The sequence below is a fragment of the Diabrotica undecimpunctata genome, chromosome 2 (assembly GCF_040954645.1).
Source record: "Diabrotica undecimpunctata isolate CICGRU chromosome 2, icDiaUnde3, whole genome shotgun sequence".
NCBI classification, from domain to species: domain Eukaryota; kingdom Metazoa; phylum Arthropoda; class Insecta; order Coleoptera; family Chrysomelidae; genus Diabrotica; species Diabrotica undecimpunctata.
Window position 1 is genome coordinate 26436781 of NC_092804.1, and position 8288 is coordinate 26445068.

At 34.6% G+C, this 8288-nt stretch overlaps 1 long non-coding RNA gene across 1 annotated transcript in view; it reads right to left on the reverse strand.

The window, feature by feature from the left end:
• The window catches only part of LOC140433250 (uncharacterized), a 111477-nt gene extending 108974 nt beyond the window's left edge, over positions 1-2503 (reverse strand). The window contains exon 1 of the long non-coding RNA XR_011949899.1: positions 2404-2503. This is a non-coding gene — a long non-coding RNA (uncharacterized lncRNA). The remainder of the gene's footprint in view (positions 1-2403) is intronic.
• Positions 2504-8288: the final 5785 nt, after the last annotated feature.

The window sequence follows — 8288 nt, forward strand, 5'->3', positions numbered from 1 at the left end:
CGAATGGATAGTGAGTTAGCTACTGATACAGGACTCACACTTCGAGCCAAACTTCAAAAGGATATGTTGTAATGTTTTGACTTTGGTAATTTTAGCATGAATAATACAACAAAACCTGGGTTATCTGTCGCAATCTGTCACAACTACTATTGCGATGTAAAGTATTGTCAACAAAAACATGAATTTTAAAAATTATGAAAAATAGAAATTGAAAATATAAAACCGAATTATATTTTCAACGATATCCAGAAAGTAGGCAACCAGACAGGAGGATTTTTAAAAAGGTTGATTCAAATTTATTACAGTATGGATGTTTCGTAAAATAAGGACGTCGCCGTATGAAAAAAATAATGAAGCGGGAGTTGTAAATACCTTGGGTTAGATACAAGCATAACATGAAACTCCGTTATGCTAAATTGAGAAGAAAATGGGTATTCCAAAGACAAAAGCTGAGGAATTTTTAAGAAGGATACAATTTTTAGAATGGTATATAGAAAAATGTAATTAAAATCCAAATTTTTATTCAAAAGTAATATTTACCGATGAAGCTCGCATATCCAGCAGGAATATTTAACAATGAACTATATTGGCATGACTTAAATCCCCAGTTAGTTCAAGTGACCAGGATGCAAGTAAGATTCGGTTTTAACGTTAGTTCTTTTGTGCAGCATAATAAAAGTCAGTGTAGAAATATTTAACCGACCGAACTATATTAAAATCAAATCGCCACTTAGTTGAGGTGCTCAGGAGGCAAGGAAGATTCGGTTTTAACGTTATTTGTTTCGTGTAGCATAATAAAATAATTTATCATATGTATTTAATGATAAACTAACTGCTGCCGGATATATAGATACCTTCTATATATTTGCTATAGAAACGAATTTAAATGACATCGTTGATGAGAAATATTTAACAAAGGAATACATTTTGATTCGAACAAGATGGAGCACCTGTCCATAATGCGGAATTCGTTGGAAATTAAATAAATGAAAAATTTCATAATCGGTGGATTAAAAATTATGGTCCTGGTAAGTGGTCCCCTCGTTCACCACAACTAAATCTTCCTGATTTTTTATTTGTGGATTTTAAAAAAATATTATTTATACAACTGACATCAAGCATTAAGAACAATAAAGCCAGTACATATACTCAATTGTGTAAGATATGTAAGAAAAATAGAAATGACATTACAACGAGATGTAAAAGAAATTGATGGCATCAGAATTGAGCAAGTAATGGAAATAAAATACCTTGGAATCACACTGTTCAGCTATGGAGACCTGGACAAAGAAGTGAGAGATCAAGTGCAAAAAGCTAATAGACTGGCAGGTTCTTCTTCTTGATGTGCCTATCCGTTACGAATGTTGGCGATTATCATGGCAATCTTTATCTTATCTGCAGCAGCGCGGAAAAGGTGCACAGATGTTGTATTGAACCAGATTCTGAAGTCTAACCCAGATGTTCTTCTTCTTCCTGGACCTCGTTTTCCAAATATTTTTCCTTGAAGGATGGCTTGAAGAAGAGCATATCTGGATTCATTTCGCATAATCTGTCCGAAGAATTGTAACTTTCGAGATTTGATGGTGGTCATTACCTCTCGGTTTTTATTCATTCTTCTGCGGACCTCCTCATTTGTGACTCGGTCAATCCACGGGATCTTAAGTATTCTCCGATATCGCCAAATCTCAAATGCTTCATGGCATTAACCTGCCTGCAAACTGGCAGGTTAATATAGTAATAATAATAAATAGACTGCCTTAATAAGACTATATGGCGAAACAGACACATTAAAACTGAGATTAAGTCAAGAATTTATAAAGCCAGTGTAAGACCAATAATGACATATACCTCAGAAACAAGACTCGACACACCCACAACACAAAGGCTACTGGAATCTGCGGATATGAGAGTACTGAGAAGAATTACAGGAAATACGCTGAGAGATCGAAAGAAAAGTAAAGATATTAAAAGAAAATGTAACGTACAGTTTATAAATGAATGGACACTAAATAGACAAAAAGAATGGAATAACCACATAAGCAAAATGGGGGAAACCCGTGTCGTCAAAACAACAAGAGATAGGTCACCAATCGGCAGAAGTATTGGACGACCGCGCAAAAGATGGAGTGACAACCTTCCACAAAGGTATTAATTCGCCAATGAATAAGCAGAATTGTTTATAAAGAGAAAGAAAAATAAGAACTTAGAAGATTTCCTTACAGGAACTTAGATTCCTTGTGTATTAGAAGATTATGGTCAGGGATAAAATAAAGGGGGTAATAATTAATTATATCTTATGAATATTAAAGAAAATACACACAGTAAATATAAGCAATCGATCAATCATAGATTAAGCGTTAAAAACATTTATCTATCAATAAAAGTAACATTTTGTTTACTCACCAAGTTTTTAACTTCTTTTATATAATTAAACACCACACACATGTTAACCCGGTTCCCTTATAGCTGTCAATAGTATTATTTGTAAGACTGCTTTGTGATTTCTCGGTTTCTGAATTTTAACTGATTTATTTTACGTAACAGAATCTGCTAAGGGTTTTTTAGAAAGTTGGTTATTCTCGAGCTTTAGAGGTAGTTTCAAAAGTTACATAATATATTTGAGCAACTTTCACTAGCAGGTAGCTGGGGTTGTTAATGCCATATACTTTATTTTTTAAAAAGAATGAAAATTTTTTGTTCTTGGTTTAAGATTTACGACAAATTTTATAAATAAAATATATAAATCACTTAACATGTTTTGTTCATTTGATTTTAAATTTTTAGTTTAAAAACTTAGGGATATCTGGATACCTAATTTACGATCTCTTTCTATTATTATATATTTAAAAATAGTAAACACTTAAAAAATAAAGTAGTGCTTATTTATGTAAGGTATGTGCAGATAATATGGCCACCTTAAGACGTTTTGTCTGTCTATATTTGTTTTTTATAGAGTAACTGTTCTTACAGTTATATGGGTTATGTAGATATGCGTATGTTTATTTTATATTTTTTTAACAATTTATAAAAATACGATATTAATGACGTATTTAAAAAAGTACTGTTCTTGGCGATGATGTCGGCAACATGGCCACTACTTGGTAAATGAATTTATATATATATATATATATATATATATATATATATATATATATATATATATATATATATATATATATATATATAAGCGGGGATCTTACAGCTTCTGCCGCTTCCCGCATTTCGATCGCCATCTTTTTCTATCTCTCCAAGTGTCTTCATCAATGGCTCTGTCTTTCATCGTTTCCATAACACCTTGTATCCAAGACTTGGCTGGTCTTCCTCGTTTTCTTCGATTACTTGGATTGTATTCCATAGCTCTTTTTGGCCATCTGTTGTCGTCCATCCTCTGTACGTGTCCATACCATATTAACTGTCTAGTTTCTATTCTTTCAGAAGTTGTATGTACTTTATCTGTTTTTCTTCTAATTTCAGAATTAGATATAGGTTCTACTCTTGATATACGGCAAGCTCTTTTCAGGTAGTCCATTTCAACCGTGTCAACTTTTTTCTTTCCTGTTACTGTCATTTGCCAACATTCTGCTCCATATGTAAGAATGGGCTCTACAATTACTTTGTAGATAGTCATTTTAGATCTCATAGTAGTTTTGTTGGACCAAAGTATCGAATTCAGAATTTGAACACTCTTCCTGCCTTGTTGCACTCTATAGTCTGTATCTCGTTCCGTTGTTCCTTTACTGCAGATAATACTTCCCAAATATTTGTATTCGTAGCACCTTTTCATTTGTCTAATTTCCAAATCCGGGTCTTCGTCTTCACTGCCTATTCGCATATATTCTGTTTTAGACATATTCATACTCATCACCCATTTTTCGTATTCATCTTTGAGCTTTCTAAGCATGTAATCTGCATATTCTTCACAGCTTGCAATTAGTACTTGATCATCTGCAAAGAAAAGCGTTGTCAGATAATGGTTGTTAAGCTTCAACCCCATTCCCGCACATTTTTGTCTCCACTGGTGCAGTGCTTCTTGGATATTTATTTTAAATAGGGTGGGGAAAAGACAACATCCTTGTCTCAAGCCTTTCGTTACTGTAAATACCCTTGAGAAAGTATTTCCTGTTTTTACAGTGCTTTGAGGACATTTATAGATGTTCAGTATTGCTTTTAGATATGTTTTACTAAGGTCCGTTTTCGTCAAGACACTAAATAAGAGTTTTAAAGGAACTGTATCATAAGCCTTCTCCAGATCTATAAATACCAGATGCGTAGGGAGGTTTCGAGCTGTTCGTTTTTCAAAAACTTGTTGAAGGGTAAATGTCTTGTCCACGCACGATCTTCCTGTTCTGAAGCCGCTTTGTTCTTCAATTTCTTTATACTCCTCTTCTATTCTTCTTTTCAATATACGACCATATAACCTTCCCAGCGAGCTAGTTACGCTAATGCCTCTATAATTTTCGCATTCTTTTCTGTCCCCCTTTTTATAAATGGGGCTAATGTGGGCCAAATTCCAATCGTATGGAATCGTTTGGCCTTCAATTAAGCATTTATTAAAAATATTCACTAAGCTTTCCAAAAGAGCATCCGGTCCATGTTTCACCAACTCGATGGGAATGTCTCCAGGCCCGGGTGTTTTTCCATTTCTCATTTGTTTCAATTCTTTTTTCAGTTCTTCTTTGTTTATCTTATGCACCTCTGAGTTTTCTGTCATTGAGATATGGTCAGGTCTTTCCATAAATTTGTGCCTACTTTCTGTTAATAGCGTTTCGTAATATTTTTTCCACTTTTTTTTTTTTAATCAGGTTTATATTTCCCTCATCTTTTCTTTCTTTTCTAATACTTTTTATGAATTTCCAAGCTTGTGTCACTTTGGTTCCTCCTAAGCATCGATCCATCTCTTCGCATTTCTCTTCCCACATTTCGCTTTTTCTTTTAGTGACTTCCTTCTTTGCTTCCCTGTTGAGCCTGCTGTAAATTCTGCGGTCTTCTGAGTCTTTCGTGGATAGCCATGTTTGATAAGCTTTTTTTTTGTCATTAATTAATTTTCCTACTTCTTCGTTCCACCACTCAGGATTTTTTCTTTTATCAGCTTCTTCGTACCCCAATGCCTCTTTGGCCGCCTGATGAATGCAATTTTTTATATCTTGATATTCTTTTTCGGCTGTTTCTCTTCGAGTTAAGTGAGTTAGTTTTGAGGCTAGTCTAAGTTTGTAGAGGAATTGTACTGATTCTTGTTTAAGGCTATCAATATTATATCTTATCTTTGTGGAAGCTGCTACCTTCTCCTGTTCAATTTTGTTCTTGTTTACTTTCCTGTAGTGTATGGTTATTCCTGTCGTGTATGGTAATGAATTTTTATACCTAATTATGAAACACACCTAATACAATAAAACAGTTTCAGGGAGAAAAAATAAAAACAACAAAACGCACGAATAAAGTCTCATTTATTATGTAATGTTATATTAAATTACGTAATGTCTCCATCATTATCATTCTCATTGCCTCTATCCCTAAGTGGATGGCTTCCCTAAATATCTTTATTCGTAAGTTTCTACCTTGAGTCAAACGAATATCTATCATCATCACACATTTGTCTTGCCTATCTCATCAGTCTACACCAGTCGTACGACAGCCAATGGGCTTATTGTATATTTTTCACTAACCTTCTACCTCAGCCATCGTATTGAGGTTGCGCAAGCGAAAGATGACTTAACAACCGCTTAGCCGGGACCGACGGCTTTAAGTGCCTTCATTAAAGGGGCAACAAGAGTTCTGGCTATTTCCCCATGTTAAATCCCATAAGAAACCGCTAAGGTCAATTCTGGTAATTTTTGGCTCATTTTGGATATCGATGAAAAGGGGAGGTGGTAACGAATATGTTAAGATAAAAAACAAACGCAAGTACTTTGCCAAAGCGGCACTATATCGTATCTCTGTTAGTATTAGTCAGAGTAGTACGTGTAACACGTTAAATGAAAAAGATAATATTGATTGAAAGATAAAATATTGATTTTTAAACCTACTTTATTGGCTTTAGTGGAAAGTGTTTCCAATTGATCAGCTACATCTTGGAACCTTTGGAACCTAACAGGCAGATATCGTCGGCGTATTCCAGATCGCTTAGGCGTGTGGTTAACGTCCATTGCATCACTCTTATGTCGGAGTCTAGTTTGGAGAGAACATAGTCTACTGTTATATTAAAAATAAACGGAGAAAGCACGCACCCCTGTTTGACTCCAGTAAGTATGTCAAATTCGTCGCTGTTGATTCCATTGTGTGTCACGCTGCATTTCGCCTCAGTGTACAGTGACTTTATAATGGAAATTATTTTATGCGGGATGTTTCTTAGCTCTAAAATTTTCCATAAAGCAGCATGAGATAAGCTGTCAAAGGCACGCTCGAAGTCAACAAAAACCATGTATAGGGGTGTGTTCCATTCAACCGATTGTTCCGTTACTACCCTCACAGTATTAATGTGGTCTATGCAGGACAATTCTGGTCTAAAGCCTGCTTGACCAGCTCGAAATTCTTGTTTGTTAATTTTTTAAGTATGGTGGTCGTGAAGATTTTATTTATTGCGGTAAGCAAGATTATTCCTCTCCAATTTTTGCACAGTGTGAGGTTACCCTTTTTTGGAATCTTAGTAATGTTACCCCTTTTCCAGCCCACTGAAATGCGGTTTGTTTCCCACACCTCTCGGATTATGGGGAGCAAAAGTTCAGCAGTTAGATGCAGATCAGTTTAAGTATTTCGGCAGCAATGTTATCGATTCCAGGAGACTTGTTATTTCTCAGAGATTTGATAGCTGTTATTATCTGCGTTTAGGGCATGCCTAGCATCTCCTGAAAATGCTCTTCCCATCTCTCTACTTGGTCATTTGTTGTAGTAAGTAATTCGCCTTCGCCTGTCTTGGATCTTACAATGTTTGAAAAGTTACGCCCATTTTTTTTTTGTCATCTAGTAATTTGGTATAGCTCTCTAGTTCTGTTGGGTTGTCCAGCTGTTTCAGCATGTTTTGCCAGTTCTTTAGCCCACCTTCTTTTGTCTCTTCTTGCATTCCTTTTGACTGCTTTATTTATTGTTTCATATTCTTGTTGTCGGTTCGCTCTTTCTTCTACAGTTCTTGCTTGCAAAATATCTTTCTTTTGCTTTTTTTCTTTCCTCGATAAGATTCCAGGTTTCATCTGACATCCAGTCTTTTCTATGTTTCTCTTTTCACCCAGTTTGTCTTCAGCTATTTCTGTCAAAACATCTGCCAAATCTTCCCAGCTATTGTTATGAAGTAGCTTTTAAAATATTAAAACACAAATCCACTCTTTAACATAAATATAAAAAAATTATCTAATCTTATTACCTATATATTTTATTTAAATACTTATAAATAGTTTTGTCCGTACACTCCTAATCATATACACAAATTTCTAATTTGTTGTTATATGTAAATATTATACTATTTAATTCAAGAATTCTATCCTATTGTTTAACATGTTGTCTTCTCACTCGAAACGTGAGATCCGCCTTTTAAACGATTAAGGTTATTTAGTAAAGTTGAGTTCACCAACAGACGACCACGGAAAACCACATGGCCCTGCATTCGTATCCGACAGATAGACAACCAACGTTACTCGTACTCATTCATTGTAACTAACTTCCGTCACGTACATTAAGGTGCACTTTTTAAAATTCTTCTACAAGATGGAATTAAGTAATTCATGGGAGTGTTGTTGAATATTGTATGGAAAATAATTTTATGACCCTAAACTGCTGAGTCTTTAAGGGAGAACATACATTTATTACAGAGAACAACAAGTTTATTCTAACAAGGCAATCTATTTTGCTTGGCAAACTGCTTATTATTTTTTCTCTACACTTTGTTATAAGTTGATGTTGTTGTTCAACTTTTAGGTTATTAAAAATGATGGTTTCTACTCTGTCCATGTGATACGTAAAAAATACAAGGGACAAGACAATTAATTTCGTTGTAACTTGGACGTCCATATTTCAACAGTCCTGAGAGGTATCTCTGAGATGTTTCGAAATTCTTGATGTTACGTTAGTGTAGTATGCTTTCTTCTATTACTGCATATTTGTGAGAATGCTACTGCAGATTGTGAGAGTATATTTGTTATTTTATTGTAACCAGCAGTCAATTCTTTAACCCTGCGACTGGGAGGTTTTGATTTTGTTTGCTTTTAATATCTAGATCTAGAGTAACCAATTTATTCGTTCTTTAATATTTTAGAATGGTTATCCATCATCTCTCAGTATATAGTCATCTGTCAGTTGGA